This window comes from Ambystoma mexicanum, chromosome 10, assembly GCF_040938575.1.
Source record: "Ambystoma mexicanum isolate Mex_15411 chromosome 10, UKY_AmexF1_1, whole genome shotgun sequence".
Classification (NCBI taxonomy): Eukaryota; Metazoa; Chordata; class Amphibia; order Caudata; family Ambystomatidae; genus Ambystoma; species Ambystoma mexicanum.
This window is the reverse complement of record NC_090932.1, coordinates 504158529-504179396: the sequence shown is the minus strand read 5'-3', so window position 1 is coordinate 504179396 and position 20868 is coordinate 504158529. Positions and strand designations below refer to the sequence as shown.

General features: G+C 44.5%; 1 protein-coding gene across 1 annotated transcript in view; it reads left to right on the top strand.

Moving 5' to 3' along the window:
• The window catches only part of LOC138491513 (kyphoscoliosis peptidase-like), a 929435-nt gene that overhangs the window by 485405 nt on the left and 423162 nt on the right, over positions 1–20868 (top strand). The window lies entirely within an intron of this gene.

Here is a 20868-nt window from a genome sequence, read left to right as displayed (position 1 = left end):
TACACAGGTTCCCATCAATATTGATATCAGACCGAGGAACTCAGTTTGTCTCTGCATTCTGGAAAAGGTGTTGTAAAATTGCCAAAATCGACCTCCGGTTATCTACAAGCCATCACCCCCAAACCGACGGCCAGACCGAACGGACTAACCAGACCCTCGAGCAATACATAAGGTGTATGCTGCAACAAACCGAGGCTACCTGGAAGGACATACTTTGGTTAGCAGAATATGCATATACCAACTCCATTCACACCATTACAGGACAAAGCCCATTCTACATAGTGTATGGTCGACATCCACGGGCATCCGTTTTTCGACCCACTCGAATCAGTAGAAATGCCCGCTGTAGCAACCTTACACAAATCCATCACCCAGGTTTTTAAGGAAGCAGCAGAGCATCTTGCCAGAGCCAAAGAGAAACAGAAGCAGTTTGCGGATCGACACCAAAGTGAAGCTCCCAACTACCAAGTCGGAGACAAGGTTTGGTTAGCATCCAAAAACATCCCCCTGAAAGCACCATGGGCGTTCCGTCCCAGATATATGGGACCCTACACTATCACGGCTGTGATCAACCCTGCGGCCATGAAATTAGAATTACCGGCCCACATGCGGATCCACCCAGTGTTTCATGTCTCCCTCCTAAAACCATTGAGACCAGGTACGCGGAGCGATACTCCACCGGATCCCGAAATAGTTGAAGGAGAACCAGAATACGAAGTTAAAAGGATCCTAGACTCTGAGACGGTCCGGTCCAAGTTATACTACCTTATAGACTGGAAAGGTTATGGACCCCAAGATCGGACCTGGGAACCCACCGAGCATGTCCATGCTCCACGATTAATCAGGCAGTTCCACTGCAATAACCCCACTAAACCAGGGCGGAAACCCCCCATGAGAGGGGCCTTGAGGGGGAGTGCTGTCATGGCCACAAGCCCCAGAACACACAAACCACACCATCTAGTGATGGGGCAGTGGGTCACTTGACTCACTTATGTTCCTTTGGGACCCATAAACACATGGGCCCTGGGGGAATCAGTATAGAGATGTGAGCAGGAACACTTTCTTTCAGTGCAGGAGTGCTTTTACTTTATTTCAGTGCAGGAGTGCTTGTATTTTACAAGAACTTTCCAGGAGCTGAACACCTTTATTCCAGAGAACATCCTCATGTACTGAGTCATCGGGTGTGGCTCCCTGGGCCTGGTCTTCATGTGCTGATTCATTGGGTGTGGCAGGGTGGGGCAAGCAGGCTGAACCTGGTGGGCGTGGCTTCAGAAGCTCAGCTATATAAGCTGCTCCATCCTTAAGGCTGGTACTTCGCATTACTGTGCACTCGCATGCAACGTGACGCTCACCGCCTCTTGGACTAGTTTACTTACCTTTGAAACCAGGGGTTCTCCTGCATACTCACCTCCAGGAAACCGGTGCTTCATTGCTTCATCTGCAGACTCATCTCCTGACATCCAGTGACCTTGAACCCGACGCTGCAGCACCGCACTCTGCATCCACGAACTCGGACCCTGTGAAGAAGAAGAAAGACAAGGTTAGAACATCCTTCCGAGGGCCGTGCCGCATTTGAACCCCACGCACCCCCCAGTTAACAATTTACCAGCTACTGTACTCTTACAGCTTCGTTCCTCATTCCCTCCGGCTGCCGCCTCGAGCTCTGTAACTTCTGCCAGGCCGGCAACATCACCTGCAAGGGAAGAAAGCAAAAGAGCAAACATCAAAAGTGGAACGGACAACAATACAAAACAACAAACTTTACAATACAAGAAAAACAGATGAGGAAAGACAAAGGCAGACAGGAACACTTACCTGAAGTATATTGGCTTAGTCGCAGCAGGACTGGACTACCACGTGCAAGGGACCAGTGAAGGAACTTGGCCATACAGGCGCCCCTGCCGGAAGCAGCAGGACGGAGTGCGCACCAAAACTAATCAACAGTAGCAGTCCCGAGCAGCATCACCTATTATCACCAGTCACCACATAAGCGCAGATGGCGAAGTTGGACCTGAGCGACCTCCTCCCTGGGAGGGCTGCAACCGTGCTCCAATGCCTCTGCAGATACCAGGTGAGCGTAACACACTCATATCTGCCCCTAGTGTTCACTCTCTCACTCTCTTGCTCTAATTCTACCCTCTGTTTCATCTCACTTCTTTTCTTTTCCTCTGTCCTTCTGATCTTCTCACATTTCTCTCTCTCCTATCTCTATTGCTTCCCTCCTCCATCTATAACCCTCCCCACCCTGCAATATTTCCATATACAACCCCTGCCTCTCCTTTCTGTCTACCATTCTCATTATAAGTCACACCTCTTTCACACTCTTACTCTCTACTCTCTTATACCCCCAAATAATCCATCCACCCTCCATGTACTTCTTGAACCCCACTCTACCGCCACACTCCCACGCACACTCTCACAATCACAGCTTCACTATCTCCTCTAGGTACCACTCTCTCTCACATATAATACCTCACCTGCATTCCTATCCAACTACTCCACAGAGTCTTCAGCTCTCTGATCCTCCTTTTGTCTTCCTCCTGGTCTCTTGGCCCACCTTCTGACCTCACCTGAACACCATTGTCTCTGATTCATTCCACTGGGTCTTTCATACTCGTGATTCCCTTCCTCTGTCCTTCCTCCCCCCTCCATTGGTCCCATGTTTCAGCTGGCACTGTGAATAATTTAAAGCTGTATTTTCCCTCAGGGTTGGGTCATCGTAGTGCAATGCCACAATATACCCTTTTAGCCCACCTATTTGTTGAACACTTTTTTTTAATAGTCTCTGGATTTTAATCAGCGGAATGTCAGGTCTGTGTCGTGCTCCATTTGGGCTGCAGTGAATAATGTTTCTCTTCTATGAAAGGCGCCAGAATCTGCATGGTGGTTATTGATTTTTTCCAGCGGTCTGCTGGGTTAGCTCGGTGTGGGAGCACATGACACTCCAGGTAGTTCTGAAATAAAGAAAAGCAAACTCAGGCCAGATTTGAGGGTGCATGGAATTTGGGGATTGAACGTGGAATCGGTATTAGCAGTTAAGGCACATTCAAGGGGTTCAGGGACTGGGGCCATCCCAACTCCCTCACTCCACCTCTTGGGTAGGACTGGCTCTGATGTATGGCTTGGTAGGCCTAATAGCCCATGTCAGGAGAAGTCCCTGTACCACATTGATAAAGTTAATCCCCTGACTCAGTCACATATTTCACTGTTGCAAGGTAAATTAGCTGTGTACAGTAATAACATGGTTGAAGCATACAGAAAGGAACAAGGGAACTGCCATGTTTAGGAAAAATGGATCCATTGTGGACTGTGTGAGATTACTAAGGGTGTTCCCACATCCACTCCCCTTGGATCCTCTGTGCAGGTGGCAAGAGAAAGGCCATCGCTTTTGCATCCTGCCCCTGGGGTTGGACAAGTGAGGGAGGAACACCTGGATAGAGGATTCTTGGGGATTGGAGATGGGATGCCTTTAGGTAAGATACAGTATTCCACACCCACCTTTCAGAAGGAAACCCCTAGCCCAGAAGTGGTTATGGGATTTTGTTCATCATGTTCTGTTGTCCCTGAGGAAGGCAGGAGATATTATCATCCCAGACATGTTAGACTAAGAGGGAGAAAGATTGTAGATAATATATCTTGGGACAAAACACAGTATCCCCCTTATCCTCGTAACGACCAGCCTAAATCTACCTCGACTAGTTGGGTAATTATAAGACCTTTCCTCTTTATTCCTTTTTAGGGATACATAACAGTGTTGAGAAGAGGAAGAAACAACTGAGGGTTATGAAAAGTACATACTTATCACACTCTAGTACTGAGACGTGGAAGAGACACCAGAGTAATAGACAACAGTTACTCTCACCACTTTGGTACTCGGACGAGAAGACGAGAAGATGCTGAGAGGTCAGGCACATCCCTATAATGAGAGCCAGGCAGCCTTTAATGAAAAACACCTGCAGCCCATTACTGGACCACAGGTGTATAAGAGGTGGAATGCTGCCGGATTGGAAAAAAGCTGGGAAAGAGAAAGACACAGCAGAAGGAGCTGTGTGGGAGCGAGAGAGGCCTGAAAGGGGCCCCTAGGGGACCCTGACATCTATGGAAACAAGGCGAGTCACCACACACGATAGATGCACCAGACACAAGGTTGTATTCCCAAAGCTAGGGTTTTATTGCAAAGCAAAAGTCTCAGTTGGCCAACTCGGTCTCACGCCCCGCGACGTGTATCTCTAGACCTTGAGGGACGCAAGAGAGTGAATTACGTACATCAGTTACATATATACAAAATGCATATCAAACAATCAGCTATGACATGTTTAACACCCCCCCTTTATTGGGTTTCTTTGAACTTGGTGTGATGATGGACATCTCCGACCACAATGACACCTTCAAACATCTATTCTAGTAACAATTTGCAATTTGTGAGTGCAAAGGCATCTTTCAGTTGTTGAATAGAACACAGTGCTTCTGTTCTTGGAAGCGAAATACATACGGGGGGAGTTGCATTCCGGACCTTGCTATCTATCAGGTGTTATTCGCGTCCTGGGAGCCAACATGCTCTAGCGGGCTCAGCAAAGGGGGGCCGTAAGAAAAGCAGAATTCAAGCCTTCAGCTGTATTATTCTAACATATTCTACCATATAACGAGACTGGCTGGCAGCTGTGAAATGATTAGATGCCCTGCAGCTCTGCTTCAAGGCTACATTTGGGAGGGATCCGGGCATTCTTCCTGGTGCTGCCTACGTTTGTGTTTCAGCAAACTCTTGTTATCCTCACGGCCCTGCGGCCTTGTCCTTTTCACATACAGACAACAATGTTTCACAGTCGAGCAGTGTAAGCGGAAAATATACTGCGAAGCAATAGGAACAGAAAGCAATGAGCAATGGTTAGAAAACAAAATGGTGATTCTTGTTACATCGAAATGACCGTTCATTGGCAAACTCGAAAACCTATATTTTGTCATATCGTGCATGAGACGGTTGGCCCACGGCCACCAAAATGCGTTTGCGGTCTTAAAGTAGAGGTATCCATATTTCTAGACTGACAGGCCGAGATGCTTAAACTCCACCAGAGATCCTGGGAGTCCTGCTGGAGTGACGGTGCAGGACGGAGAGCCGAAGTGGGTTAATTTAAGCGCCCAGCGACCAGATTTTCCCAGCGAAGCGGGAGAATCCATTACGAGGAGCTGTAGAGTCCAGCTAAGTGTCAAGGACACTTAAAGATACCGGGGTGCTCTGAAAACCATGCCGTAGTGGTCCAAGTAAAGAAGCAAAGTTGTCTTTATTGAATACCGAAGTGAATGAAACAAGCAAAGTTGCGTCCATTGAATACCGAAGTGATGGGAATCAAGCAAAGTTGCCTTAATTGAACACCAAACCGAATCAAAGAAGCAATCAAAGTTGCTTTCATTGAACACCGAACTGAATGAAAGAAGCACAGTTGTGTTTATTAAATACTGAATTGAATGAAACAACCAAAGCAGCATTTTTGGAATACTGAATTAAATTAACTAAGCAAAGATGCATTTGTTGAACACTGAATGAGAGGAAATAAGCTTAAAAGGCATATATTGAATATTGAACTGAATGAAATGAGCAGAACATGCACCTGCTTAACTGAAGTGAAAGGAAAGAACAAACGTGTTAAACTATTGCACAGTGAACTGAAAGCCAATAGAAAGCTACAGCGAATGAAAAACTCTGAGTGCAAAACACTGATATGTTAAAATCAAGGAACTGCATTTGCGAAACGACTTGCTTGGTTGAATATTGAACTACTCATGGGAAACCTGGAAGTTCCTAGTTGCATGACCTGTAATAGGTGGACCCTGTGGTCTGAAACTGCACCAAGACCAGAGAACTACTATTCTTTGAATCAAGAACTGGTGAAAGTGAATGCCAGATTCCTGGTTGCGTGACCTGTAATAGGTGGACCCTGTGGTCTGAAACTGCCAAGAGCAGTGAACCTCTATATGCTAACAAGGAGGTTTGGTGTTGTGAAAAGAGGGAAACAGCCACTGGTGCATAGCAGACATGGGGCAGGGAGCCCAGAATTGTACAAAATTGTTGAAGTACTGTTTAACCCCTTAACTGCCAATGGTTTTCCTCCCAGTGACAAGCCCTTTTTTGGTGATATTGCTATGTCGCCATACATTCCCTTGTAACTTTTTTCTTACATGTGATATCCCAGCCAAATTTGGCCCATTTTCTTCCCACATGTAGGCGGTCAGAACACCACCACGGAATCTTAGTTTGCTGTATGGGGGTGAGAGAAAATAACCAAAAAGAGATGAAATGTTGTGTTTTTTCAAAAAATGCTTTAAGTATGATGTACAAAGAAGCCTGTGGTTTTTTTCCTTGTTAGAGCTAGGAACAAATGGTTTGCTGTTCTGATTTTTCCATTTTCCAGGCTCTCAAGAACAGGTTGAGTGGAAACCAAAAAAAAATATTTTCATAAGGTTACCATCAGTTTTGTGAAAGGTAGGGATTTTACCTTTTTTTTCCAATAGGACATGTATGGACGGAATGGAAGTGGAGGGTAGGAAAACTGAATGGGAAGACAGAAAGGCATACAATTCTGAAAAGTAGACAAGATTCCATGTTTAGGAAGAGGTCATTTGCGCAGTTCAGGCAACAACAATGTAGGTACAATTCCCATAGTTTGGGGCAAAATTACAGAAAAAAGGTATGTGCTGGACATGGTTTGACCTGTATGGTAATGGCTCCTGTGAATATTGAGAAAAGCAATGCACTGCTACATTCCCCCTACTCTTCTAGTTAGGAAATCACACATTTTTCTTAATGTTTCACAAAACAAGCAATACCACAAGCCAAAAACTGAGCCATGGTATAGAGGTTGTTTATGCTGATGGCCTAGACAGATGTACTTAGCATGTGTAAATAAGGAAAGCAAATGCAGTGAGGAATGGCAAGAATACATTTTCCAAAAGAGCACAGGCAGACCTTTTGAATGGTAGGTGATTTGTGCAGGTTACAAAAGCGTCCAGTGCCTAATGCAGCGACTAAATGTAGGTTACATTTGTGAAATTAAAGGATTGTGTAACAAAGTGCAGTAGCAAATGTATGAAAACGTTATGAAAACCAACAGAAAACATCAAATGTCCTACCTTCTCACATTCCCACAGGTGTCTCAAATAAAAAATGGTGCCTCTCATGTAGGGTTGCACCTACTTGGGCGCAATGGGAGAAGGCCAAACCACTGGTACATCAAATGCCCTGGGGAAGACTGAATTCAGCTTTGTGGACAACCCACAGATTTGGGCTTGGGGTGTCGCAGCCACCAAGGAAAAGAAACACCCATGGTAATCGATAGAGGTCTGACTTGCGCGACTCACCCTAGAATTTATTACTGACAAGCACAAGCAATGTCTGAAATTTAGGAAAAACCCCACAATTTTCAGACATTTCCCACCTGGAAACCAGCAAAACACGCCGCCAACCACACATGTCCTACCTTCCCGTGTTCCGACAGGTGTCGCGGCGAAAAAACTGTACCTCACATGTGTGGGTGCACCCACCTGGTCGCAAAGGGAAAAGGCGAAACCACTGGTATTCCAAAGTGTTTCGGGAGAGCAGATTTTGCAGGAATTTGCTCTTGTGAACACCCTACAGATTTGGGCCTTGGGTGTCACAGTCTCCAAGGAAAACAGGGAACCCCCCATTTCTGAAAATAAGACACCCGTGGGAATCCACAGAGGTCTGACTTGCGCCAATTGCCCTTGATTTATTATACAAAAGCTCCAGCAAAGCCTGAAATTTAGGAAAAAACCCACAATTTTCAGACATTTCCCACCTGGAAACCACTGAATTGCGCCGCCAACAACACATGTCCTACCTTCCCGCGTTCCCACAGGTGTCCTGACAAAAAACGGTACCTCACATGTGTGGGTGCACCTACCTGGGCGCAAAGGGAAAAGGCTACACCACAGGTATTCCCAAGTGTGTCGGGAGAGCAGATTTTGCTAGAATTTGTTCTTGTGGACAACCTACAGATTTGGGGCTGGGGTGTCACAGTCACCAAGGAAAACAGGGAACTCCATGCATTTCTGAAAAGAAGACACCTGTGGGAATCCACAGAGGTCTGACTTGCACGAATTGCCCTAGAATGTATTACCCACAAGTCCCTACAAAGCCTGAAATGTAGGAAAAACCCACAATTTCCAGACATTGTCCACCTGGAAGCCACCGAAACAAGCCGTCAGCAACACATGTCCTACTTTCCCATATTTCCACAGGTGTCCCAATGAAACAGTACCTCATTTGTGTGGATGCACTTACCTGGGTGCAAAGGGAAAAGGTTAAACCACTACTGTCCCCCAAAGGGTTTGGGGAGACAACCTACAGATTTGGGCCTGTGGTGTCACAGCCACCAAGACAAATAGGGAACCCCATGCATTTCTAAAAAGAAGACACCCGTGGGAATCCACAGAGGTCTGACTTGTGCAAATTGCTCCAGAATTTATAATGCACAGGCCTCTGCAAAGTCCATAATTTAGGAAATAAAATACAATTTTCATACATTCCTCACTGCCAACCCACCGAAACACGCTGCCAACAACACATGTCCTACCTTCCCGCGTTCCCACAGGTGTCCCGATGAAAACGGTACCTGACATGTGTGGGTGCATTTCCCTGGGCGCAAAGGGAAAAGGCTAAACCACTGGTAACCCAAAGTGTTTCTGGAGAGCAGATTTTGCAAGAATTTGCTCCTGTGGACAACCTACACACTTGGGCCTGGGGTTTCGCAGCAACCAAGGAAAACAGGGAATCCCATGCATTTCTGAAACAGTACCTCACATGTGTGTGTGCACCTACTTGGGCGGAAAAGAAAAAGTGTCGACCGTCCACAAGTCCAACGGCAGTCCCAGTGAGCCTTGGCAGGGTCCCCATCTGTTCCCCAAGGGAAATTCTGTAATGCTGCCTAGCCAGAGCTCTAGGATAGTCGGGGGTGATGTCCCTAGCCTTGGGTGGCTGACCCTCATGTGGGTTCACCGTCCACAAGTCCAGCGGTGGTTTCAGGGAGCCTCAGCAGGCTCCCCGTCCTTTTCCAGAGAGAGAAGGTGTAACACAACCCAGCCTGAGCTCAAGGATGGTCGGGGGTGATGTTCCAGGCTTGGGCACCTGTTTACCATGCAAGTCGACTGTCCCCAAGTCCAAGGGCAGGGCTGGGCTTGCAGACGGTGAACCCACATGGGAGACCGCCACCCAAGGCCAGGGATATCACCCCCAACCATCCTGGAGCTCTGCTAGGGAGCGTTATAGAATTTCCCTCTGGGAAGGGATGGGGACCCTGATGGTTCCTTGCACGACCATCAATCTGGCTTCAGAGCATCCAGAGGCACATAAACTGTTCTTATGAACACACGTGAAGACCTGCTCTCAAATCTTGACACTAACACCCCCTCTATCCTCATTCTCCTTGACCTCTCCTCTGCCTTCGACACAGTTAACCACCAACATCCTGATCTCACATCTCTGTGACACCCTGCAAATCACAGGTCAGGTTATGGCGTGGTTAACCTCCTTCCTCTCCGACCGCCCTTCCCAGGTGGAACTCGCAGCCTTTCACTCGACTATCACTCTCTCTATCTGTGGCGTTCAACCGGGATCTAACCTATCCCACTGGTTCTTTAATGTCTATATGGCTGCCCTGGCACGTGTGATTGCCACTTTCACCTGTAACTTCCAGTGCTACGCAGATGACACACAACTATCTGTCAGGCTACCCTCAGCCACTCTTCCTCCTCGCTCATATATGACTGTCCGCTATTCATTCTTGGTGTGCTGCAAACAACCTTTGCCTCAATGCCACTAAGACTGAGATTATTCGCATTGGGACCCGGGGTGAACCAGGCGTTGGTGTGGCCTGTGGGTTTGGCTTTTTTGGGAAGTAGAGGGGCGATGAGGTCGACTGCAGTAGTGAGGGTAGTTTTATATAGGTTAGCTAGGATCTAGGGGTCTGTGGAGTGTAGATTCTCTAGTTTAAGGTGATCGAGGTGGGGTAAAAGGCGGCCTTTGGTGAGTTTGTAGGAACTATGGGCCATGGTAGGGGGGAGTGGCATGGGGGGGTTGGCCAGGAGTGCAAGCGGGATGGTAAAGGCAATTATGTTGTGGTCAGACCATGGGCACGGAGTGTTGGAGGTTATGGAGGTAATGGAGAGCGGGCAGTTGATGTCAGATATCCAATCTAACGGGCAGCTCTTAGAGTGTGTGGGGGCATTGATTCAGTGATTGAATCCTAGCGCATATAGGGAGTTGGCAAGTGAGAGGGCCTGTGGTCATGGGAGTCATTGAGTCCCAAATTCAGGTCTCCAAGGAGGATGATTTGAGAGAGTGGTTTGAGATTGTTGTTGATGGTTAGAAGAAGGTCTCCCTCGAATGAAAGTGTAGGGCCTGGGGGTCGATACATGATGTGGATGGTGATGGTGGAGGTGGGGGAGGAGGCCAGTTTCAGGGATAGGATATCGCAGTTATCAGTAGCACAGTCAATTGGTCTGATGTTAAGGGTATCGCTTGCTATGATGGCTACTCCTCCACCTCTGGACTTAGTTCTGTCCTTCCTGATGATGGTGTATCCATCAGGTCTCACTAAGGATACCTGATGCGGCACTATGGAGCCATGTTTCTGTGAGTTATATTATGTTATGTTATCAGAATTTCTAGAGCGCACATATGCCAGAGGCATCATGGCGCTGGCCGTTAAAGCATGTTACGAAGGAGCCAGAAGAGGTGCGTTTTCAGACGGGGGCGGAATACAAGATAGTCCCCAGTGGTGCGGTAGGGGCAGCAGGCAAGGCGTTCCATGCTTTAGCGGCAGCCACCGAAAAGGCCTGGCCGCCAACACAGGAAAGTCTAACCCGGTGCACTGCCACTACGTAGGCTGACTGAGAGCGCAGGCAGCGATATGTCACATATCGTAAGAATTTCTTTTGAATTTATTCTGCCCCTGTGCCAGAGATAAAATGAGTCAGTGCCAGTATATTGAAGTTTTTAGTAGTGAACAGGTCGTGAATGTCGAGAGCATGTGCTGAGATGGATCGGGTGTTGATGAAAGCTCAGCATAGGGTGGCTACAATGGTTTTGAAGGTGGGTATTTTTAAAGCATTGTTGGCACTAGAGGGAGCATCAAAGGGAGCATTGTTAGGCATGGGTGCAATACAGTCAATCATAATGGTGATCACTTTAGAAGCAGTGTTGGCATTGGAGGGGGCATCAAACGGAACATCATTAGGCATGGGTGCAATACAGTCAATCATAATGGTGTTCACATTAGAAGCAGTGTTGGCATTGGAGGGGGCATCAAAGGGAGCATCATTAGGCATGTGTGCAATACAATAAATCATAGTGGCGTTCACATAAGAAGCATTGTTGGCATTGGAGGGGGCATCAAATGGAGCATCATTAGGCATGGGTGCAATACAGTCAATCATAATGGCATTCACATTAGAAGCATTGTTGGCATTAGAGGGGGCATCAAAGGGAGCACCATTATACATGGGTGCAATACAGTCATTTACAGTGTCTGGTGTATCAGGCTCATTGGTGGTGTCATCAATGCGAGTCTCGCAGTACGTGGGCACAGTAGAGGCCATCATTGTGGCAGGTGCATTGGATGCATTGGTTGTGGTTTTAGGAGCAGCATCCTGCTTTGGCCAGGTGAGATCATCTGGGGGCTGGAGGTGAAGTTGTGGTCCGCACTATGCTGGGTCAGATCTCATCATCTTTTACCAGTGATCCGATCTCTTTTTTTATGATATATATATTTTTTTATATATATATATATATATATATATATATATATATATATATATATTTTAACTATGCATATATTTTTATTATTAAGATCACCTTTTAATTTATTTTTTAGAGCTCTTTACCTTTTTTTTTTTAATCTGAACACCATCTTTGAATATATGGATTTTTTTTCTCTTTCTTTTTTTACTGGTAATCGAATCATATTTTTTTTCATTTAGCACAATCCAATCATTAACATTTCCAGACAATATTGACACATTGATCACCCTATGCCAGCATGCTCTCAGTACCCAGGGTAAAAAGGACCAGAGCAGGGGGCTCCAGGGGGCTCCAGTTTCCCGTACCTCGCTGCCGTACACTGGAACACCCTCCCTAGCTCCCTGCGCTCTGAACCCTCACTGACCGCCTTTCGGAAAACCCTGAAAACGACCCTGTTCATCTAACAATTACATGGCCTAGCCCTCATAATTGTATTGTATGATGTATTATGTGGTATATCTGATCACAGGTCACTGCCTCACTGTAACCCAAGGCACAACCTGCACACATTGTAACTAAGTCTTCCTTGCAAGTAACAGTGCCACAATGCCCCTGGGCTGCCTGCGCGCTATATAAATTTAATAAATAAATAAATAAATAAATAAATCTGTGTCATTTAATTAAATGTAAAATCAATTAAAATGAAAATAAAAAAATTAAATAAAAACTGTATGTGTCCTGTAGTAAGATAGTTCATTGTACTATGCATCAGGTATGTCCTGTCCATTAACCGCTGTGCTACAATAGCACATAACGCTGTCGTTGGCAACACTCCTCCAGTCCGGGATGCCATGGGACCTCCTCCAAAGGCTGTCATGATGCATACCCCGGGCATCCAGACCACGTCCATCAGCCCCGGGAGCAGGCATCATGTCGCCTTGAGAAAACCCAGCAACCCCTGCTAGGGGCTGTCTGAGTTCAGTCCTGGCGCCTATGGCGCCAGGCTCATATGGGACATCAGTCCTGGCACCATAGGCGCCAGGCTCATAGGTGCACACTTACCTGATGCAGACCATGCTGCAAGAAGATCCAAGACCCGGCACCTAAGGGGGACAAGAAACAACAAGGTGAACAGAGAGAACAGACAGAGACAATCTCTTTAGCCGCCATATGCTTACCTGATTTTACCGCCGGAGGTATAATTCATCAGCACGCCACATATTCTTATGCCTCACCTGTAAGATAAGGAGAAAGCAGCAAGTTTAACCCTTGGCATTATTTGCCGGACAGTGTTGGGTAACACAGACTTTTACCGGAGCGCTTTCAGCTGTGAATCTTCCTATTGGGTCAAAGCTGCAAGATAAAAGAGGAATTGGACAGGAGTGAATTCCAGACATTTTGAACTCTTACGAACTATATACTTACGGCTCTTCACCAGGATCTTTTGGAGTCAGGATTCGTCTACAACTCTCCAATATCTTCAAGCCAGTGAAGCAACTGGTCATCAACGCGCCCCTGCGTGCTTCGCAGGATGGAGGGCTCATCCTTCAAGAATATAAGGTGAGATTGCTGAGAGGGCGCTTCAGAGGCGATTAGTGGGGAGGACAGTGGGGGTGCAATCACTTGAATCCACAAGTGGCTAAATCCATCTCCCACTTGTAGGAGAATATTTCTACAGGCCAAGCAGACAAGATTAGGAGGGCAGATCCAGTCAGTCATCGCTGCACTACGCATCACGTGGGTGGAGGCCGCAGCAGTCCGGGTCTGACCGAGGCCCCTGTGGGAGCCAGGTGAGCATAACAGCATCCTCTCCATGGTGTTTCATGCTCCTTATCGTCACCCCCTTTCTTCGGTCCCGGGGGCTTTTCAGGGGCCTCCGATCCAGTGGCATCCTCCAGGGGTCCAGCGCTCCCAGGATCTGGTGCTGATGAGGTAATTCATTAATATTCTAGAGTAAAAAGAAAAAGACACAATAAGTACCTAGCACAAAACATTTTTAATTCCCTATTCCGCTGGAACATCTGAAATTAAATTGTATTGTTATTTAGCGCAACCATAGGCACCCGTCTGCTACGCTGTAACACCTGAGAATAAATGTGTTATTATACAAATCAGAGCCATAACATGACATGCAACCAAAACAATGTAAAACATATACACTCCCACCCCTCATTATACCTTTATACCAGAACCCCTTAGCACTTTTCACGTACCAGTACTATTTACATTTACACACTGGCTAGGGCAACCTTTCATTTTGCACTCATTATTATTTTTATTTTTTAACTAACCTCCACTTGCTCAAGCCTCTTCACCTCATGTTTCAGGTGGAAAGGTTTTATTTGATTAACATGGACAATCTGCTCCAATGTCAACTCACCCTCCTTTTTAGTTATCTTATACACTACGGGCAAGATCTTGTCTGTAATTTTATATGACCCTTGCCACGCTGCAAGAAATTTTGAGTTTTTATGTCTTCTGATTCCAAAGTTAAATTTATAGCCCTGATCCCCTACCTCATACTCCTTTGCGGATGTCCTCCTATCATAATGTTTTTGCCCTGTCAACGACCTTTCCCAAATTCCACTGCACAAATGCAAATGCATGGTGTAAGTGCTTCCTCAACTCTTCCACATATTCGTGAATTGTGGAAGCATTTACAGAAACCTAATGATTTGTTTTGTAAAGTAAATACCATGGCAACACTATTTTTCTTCCTGTCAATATTTCAATAGGGCTGAGATTTGTTGATTTAGTGGGAGTCGACCTAATGGCCATTAATACCAACGGAAGCCGAAGGTACTAACTAGAACCTGCCTCAGCCACACATTTCTTTAACATATACACTATTGACCTGTTAGACCGTTCCACTCCCCCTGAAGAGGAAGGCCGATATGAAATGTGCAGTTTTCTCTTCACACCCAAAATCTGCCATATCAATGCACTAGTGAAATGACTTCCCTGTTCCGACTCTATCCTTTGGGGTAACCCAAATCTTGAACAAATATGATTTATAAGTAACGTGGCCGGTGTTTGTGTACTTCAATCTGGGGCTGAAATGCACTCCACCCATTTGAACATTAAACAAACTACCGTCAACATATACCGGTTTCCCCTTGTGGATCATTTTACAGGCCCGACATAGTCGATATTCATATTAAATCATGGGAGAGTCAAACTCCTTTTCATTAATGGTGCGCTATGAGTGGGTGAAGCAGGATGAAATTGTCACATACTAGACACCCTCTGGTGTATAGTTCAACATCTTGGGACATGTGTGGCCAATAAGCATAATCTTTCAGAATTTCCATTGTTTTCTGTGAACCCCTGTGTCCCGCAGTTATAGCTAAAACAGGGGGGTGTCCTACCCTCTAGAATTCAAAGCAGTGCAATCATTGAATGCAGATACATTCAAACCCTTGCGAGAAAACAATGAGGCAATAGTTCTTTTGTCTCATGAGTAAGTGACCTAGAAATACACATAATCATTCTGTTGTATTTGTACAGCTTTTTATTGTTTAGCTGTTGTTTACTTATTTTAAAGCATGCCGTCATTCAATCAGTTGTGCCCATAATGCTAGAACATGATGGTTTATGAACACTGTAATGACCATAGCACTGTAATACATTTACAGCAGAAAAGCAGAGAAGCTCAACACAAAAAATGACCACAACATAGCGTGGCCTTCAATCTAGTGACAAAACAGTAAGTATACATTATGTGACTTACAACTCATCAGTGAGTTAACATTTATTAATGACAAGTGATGAAAGGAACGTATAGGCTAATGTATTAGTTCCACAGTCTGAGTTTGTAATCTAATAAGGAGACCTCTATAGAGGTGCAGCTATGCCCGGTAGAAGGATGACCTCATGATAGGATATAGCATCATGGGCATGATGTAACATCAATCCCCGAATTGACAAGGGCACTACCCATTGTATTTAACCTGTCACAGATTCTCTAATCATCAGTCCATCATGTAACCTAATTCTCTTTTTGTTTATTTTGTTTATTAGCAACACAGTCAACTCCTCTTTCCCTTTACAATCTTCTGCAGTCGGAGGATTTTGCTCTGCATCTAACAGATGATTATAGAATATGCCTAACATCACATCTTCCTTTTGTGCTTTGACCAGGTCCTGGTCTGGAGTATCAAAACTATATTGCACCACAGGCTGCTCAACTACTTTTGGAGATGTGGAGCATGTTATTGCATCTACCTCTATTTCACTAAGCAGGTGTTCAATAGGAAAAACCTCTACCATCACATCTCCAATTTTGGCTAACTGATCTGCCTTGTCATTCCCCTCTTTGTCCTCACCGGGTGTCTTCAAATGGCCACAGATCATTCTCCAATGTACTACCAAATCATTTTCTGACGCAAGTTTGTCTATGGCTTGAATCATCTTGCCATGTTTGAGTGGTTTTCTGTTATAGGTGATCTTGCCTTTTACCTTCCAGCTAGGTAAATATTCTACAAAACTATTTTGTGCATAATCAGAATCAGTTACTAACACTATCTCTTTGAGTTTGTTTTCGACTATGGTAGCGACTGCTTTGTAAATAGCGTCCAATTCCGCTGCCTGACTAGTTCTGGGCCCAAACCTCAGGCTTACTCTTGGAATATTGTCACATTTAAACTAGACATTTCCTAGTCCTGTCACAAGCTCTTTTTCTGTGTTATTTTCATTTTGATATGCACAACCATGTACATATACAGTTGTTCAATCCTTACATACCTCTTCATTGCACGCCTTGTGTGGGGATTGTTGAAACTTGATTCTATTTCTGTGCCCTCCGATGCACACTCTGCTGCACAATCATGCAAATCTGCTAGCCCTTGAGCAACCGGGCTCTTCTTATTCTGTACATATCTTACTTCCACAGGAACTCCCTGAAGTGCCAATGTCCAGGACGTAATTCTGGACTTGGCCAAATTCCCTGATCTAATGCTCTTGCTTTGCAGAAACTGCATGGGCTGGTGATTTGTTTCAATAATTACTCTTTGCCCTTGAATTATGGGACGGAAATACTGTACTGCCCAGACAGTGGTCAGGAGTGCTTTATCACATTCACTGAACTTAGTTTCAACCTGTGACAAGGTCTTGCAGCATATGCAATAGTTTTGTTATATACATCATGCTTTTGATATAATACTACTGACATGCATTAATCAGTGAATCCTATCTCTACAAAGAAATCCTGGTTCTTTATGGGATATGCCAGAAACAGCGCCTTCATGAGACATTCTTTCAGCCTGGCCACTGCCTCACTTTGGTTTTTTTCCCATTTCCAGACTACACCCTGCTTTAGCAATCTCGTTAAAGGTTGTGTAATCTGCATAATTCTCAATACATTTCCTGTTATAACCCTTCATCCCTAATAAACTTTTTAATCCTTTTAAATTGGTAGGATCTTTCAATTTCTGTATTGCCTCTACTTTCCTCTTTTGAGGGTTCAATCCATTTTCGGTCACCTCATGACCTAAGAAGTTCACTTTCTTTTTACACCATTGTGCTTTCTGTAAAGATAAATTTGCTCCAGCCTTCTGTAACTGGCAAAGCACATGTCTAATCTCATTGAAATGAGTTTTCAGATTCTCATTTTTAATTAGCACATCATCCACGTAAACTATTGTCCCCCTTTCATCTGCATCTGGGAGCGCCTTGCTCTGGAATATCCTAAATTGACTCCCACTATTGACATATCCAAAAGGAGTCCGGGACCATGCATATTGGGATTTGTCAAAAGAAAATGCAAACTAATTTTGAATATCTTCAGCCAGTGGTACACACTAGTATCCAACTGTAAGATGTAATGTGGTAAACATCTTTGACCCATGAACCTGTGCAAGACCCTGATCAATAAACGGAAGGAGCCACCTTGAAACCAGTACCCTTTTGTTTAAATCTTGTAGATCCGCACACAAATGCCATTGGCCATTAGGTTTTAACACACCTAACATGGGAGTGTTTGATGTGCTATGAATGTGCCTAATGATTCCTCTGGATTCTAAATGTTTAATTATTTCAGCTAGTGATTCCAAACATGGCAGGGGCAACCTATATTGTCGCACAAATATTGGTTGCCTACCATGTCCTTCTGGTAATTTGGCAACATGTAAATCTGTTAATCCAAAATCATATGCGTGTGGCAAAAAATGTCCATAAATATTTTTCTCAATTGATCCTTTTCTTCTTCATTCATGCACACATCTGCCGCCTGAATCTGTTCTTCTACCATTTTAGATAACTCCACAAAGTCCTCCAATGGAAGAACCTTTGCACTTTCCTCTAATCATGTGGCTGTATCTCTTTGCAGAGTCGGCACATTTAAATATTTTGTAATATTGACTTCCATTTCAATATGCTGCTTTTCTGTTTTATTCTCATTTAAATCAAATAGGATGCAATCATCTTGATGACAGCACACTGCTTCACTTGACTCATAAGGATACACAGACTGAACTTTAAATATTCCTTTTGGTTGAGAGTCCAAGGATTCTAGCAACTCACCCTGTGCAGTCACGTATCTTTCAGGGATGTTCCCAATTACTGCATTACTGAAATCTGCAATATAATGAGATTTTTGTATTGTCTTTCTTACCACTGAACTCTCTTCTAAATGAATTTCCTGGCATCCTTCATTGTCCACCAGAATTTTAATGGGTCCATCCCCATTCTCTATCAGTGGCGTACATTCGCATTCTAGTCCTTGCTGCCTCATGCATTCATTTAGGCATACAAATGCATCAAAATATTTTAACTGTTGTCCCTTTCTGTATTTTAGCGCTATTGTAACTTGTCTGCTGAATGCGGGATGGTAACATCCTTTCTCACCTGCAATTCAACTGCATATGGGACCATCTCCGCGCAATGATAAGCTTGTTATTTGTCATCAAATTCAGGTGCAACTCCTCCCATTCTGGACCAAACCTTTTGATTTAAAAAGTCTAACACCATACACATTATGTGCATGATATAATTTCCCAAGTAAAATGTATTTTGTGTCCCGCTCACGACCCACACATTGTGATGGATACTCTTAGGACCAATTGTAACCTTTAAAATGCATCTTCCTACAACCCTCTGCCCTGACTCGGATCATCCGACCCAAAAATGTGTTGGTTCTTTATTCTATAATTTTGGGATCTCCTCCATGTCAATTATCTGCTGGAGTATTTTCTCATTAATGAAACTTCTTTCATGCTCAAGTGCTAAAGTGGCTTCTATCATTTCAGAATGCCCATTTATATGAATAGGGACCCATGGCTTTCCATCTCCCATGTGAAATGTGTTTTTCTGTGTTTATCTCTGGAGTGACATTTGGCTTTCATTTCTCTTCTTTTAGATACAATCGTAATGTGTCTTCATCTATTTCTGTTTGCCATTTTTTGGGGGTCCAAATAAATCTCCAGGGACAGGATCTCTTTTTCACCCCGCATTTCACCCTGACACATGAGAGTGACAGTGACAGTAGGCACACAGCCATTCTGAAGATATACTTCCATAACACTTTCTGACTTAGCCACAGCATGGCATTCTTTTATACTGTTGTTTTGTGTCATTACTTTCGTAGGCCTCAATGGTTTTTTGGCTAGGGACCATAATACCCTATTTACCCCATCAATGAGGTGGAACAACATACTCAGGCAATTTGTCCCTATGAGGAAAGATATTTCGCTGATGGATGTGATCAATACTTCCCGTCTCATCCGATGCTTCCCTATCTTTATGTCAACCTCAGTGACACCTTTGATGGGTATTTCCTCACCATTGAAGTTGTGCACAGGGCCTTCGTTTTGTCTCACCTTTATATGATTTTGTGGGGATCTCCCTTCATGTTTTTTACCAACTCCTTGGACATTATCGTGGCCTGGGCACTCATGTCAATCAGCACAAATGTATTACATTTTTCTACCACAGTGATAGGAGCATAGTACCTGTCTTCAACTTCCTCTAGCACACACAAAAAGTGTGAGTTTTTGCTGATTTCAGGACTCACCTTTCTTAGCCCCTTTTCACTCCTTGCTAAACACATAGGCATGTGATGTGATATTTTTCCCTCGTTTTTGCCCAATTCATTTTGGATTTCCATTTGGAGTGTAGCCACTGACTTCCCCTCTGACCTGGGACTACCAGTGTCCACACTGCAGCTTTTTGTCTGAGTATTTTCACAAGTGTCACGTGGTAGCCTGTCATTTTCTGGTGCATGACACTTATCTGCGTTTGCGTGGTTCCTGTCCTTTCTGCCTCTTAGAACATTTGTGGTTCAAAATACTCCTCAGGTGACTGAGCTGCACCCTCCTTTTGAACTACTGTTTTTTCTTTTCTGTCTGGAGCTCTACAGTATTCTGACTATTAAGGGAGGATATTCCAACAACTGATCCTACCTCTTCATCTGGTGTTTTATTTTCACATTGGATGCTCTTTTAAATCTTTCTCTCTGTTCTTTAGATTATTCTTGTTCATTTTCCCATTTTTGTTCTTCATCTGTACACACTTCGATAGTCTGATTCAACGCTAAATTGAATCACATTCCCTTTTTGTGTCTGTGGGCATTCCTTGTCTCACTTTAATTCGGTTCTATTCTTATTTTTGAATCAGCAAGCAATTCAGGACCGCTATACAAAGATGATTCATGAGTTTCTATGTTTTTATCAGTGCAGGGGCTTTTTAATAGTCACTTGTTGTCAGAAAGCACAATATCACTCCTATGGAATTCTGCACATTCACTTGGTTGCTGTTTCTGAACTGCATAGAGTTGTACTTTTTGTTCAGACAACATTTTTACTTGGGCCTCTAGGCATTGAAACCTGTCCATGTCCCTGGATTCTTCTCTTTGCGGCCTAGGCCGGTATTGGTTGAACTCACCCTCTTTGGGCCTATTCTGGTACCTCTCAGGAGATTGATTTGTATTTATGTTACTTCTGAACTCATGGGTCATAGGAGGTGGGGAACACAGCGTGCCATCCTTTGACCGTGGTCGACTGGTGGTGGTGATTGGTTATAATGGCAAGAGACATAGTTCATATTTTATCTTTCATTTGGTGGGAATTGTCCCCTATGCTGATTTCCATTTTCAATGAATCTATCCACATACGGTAGTCTTT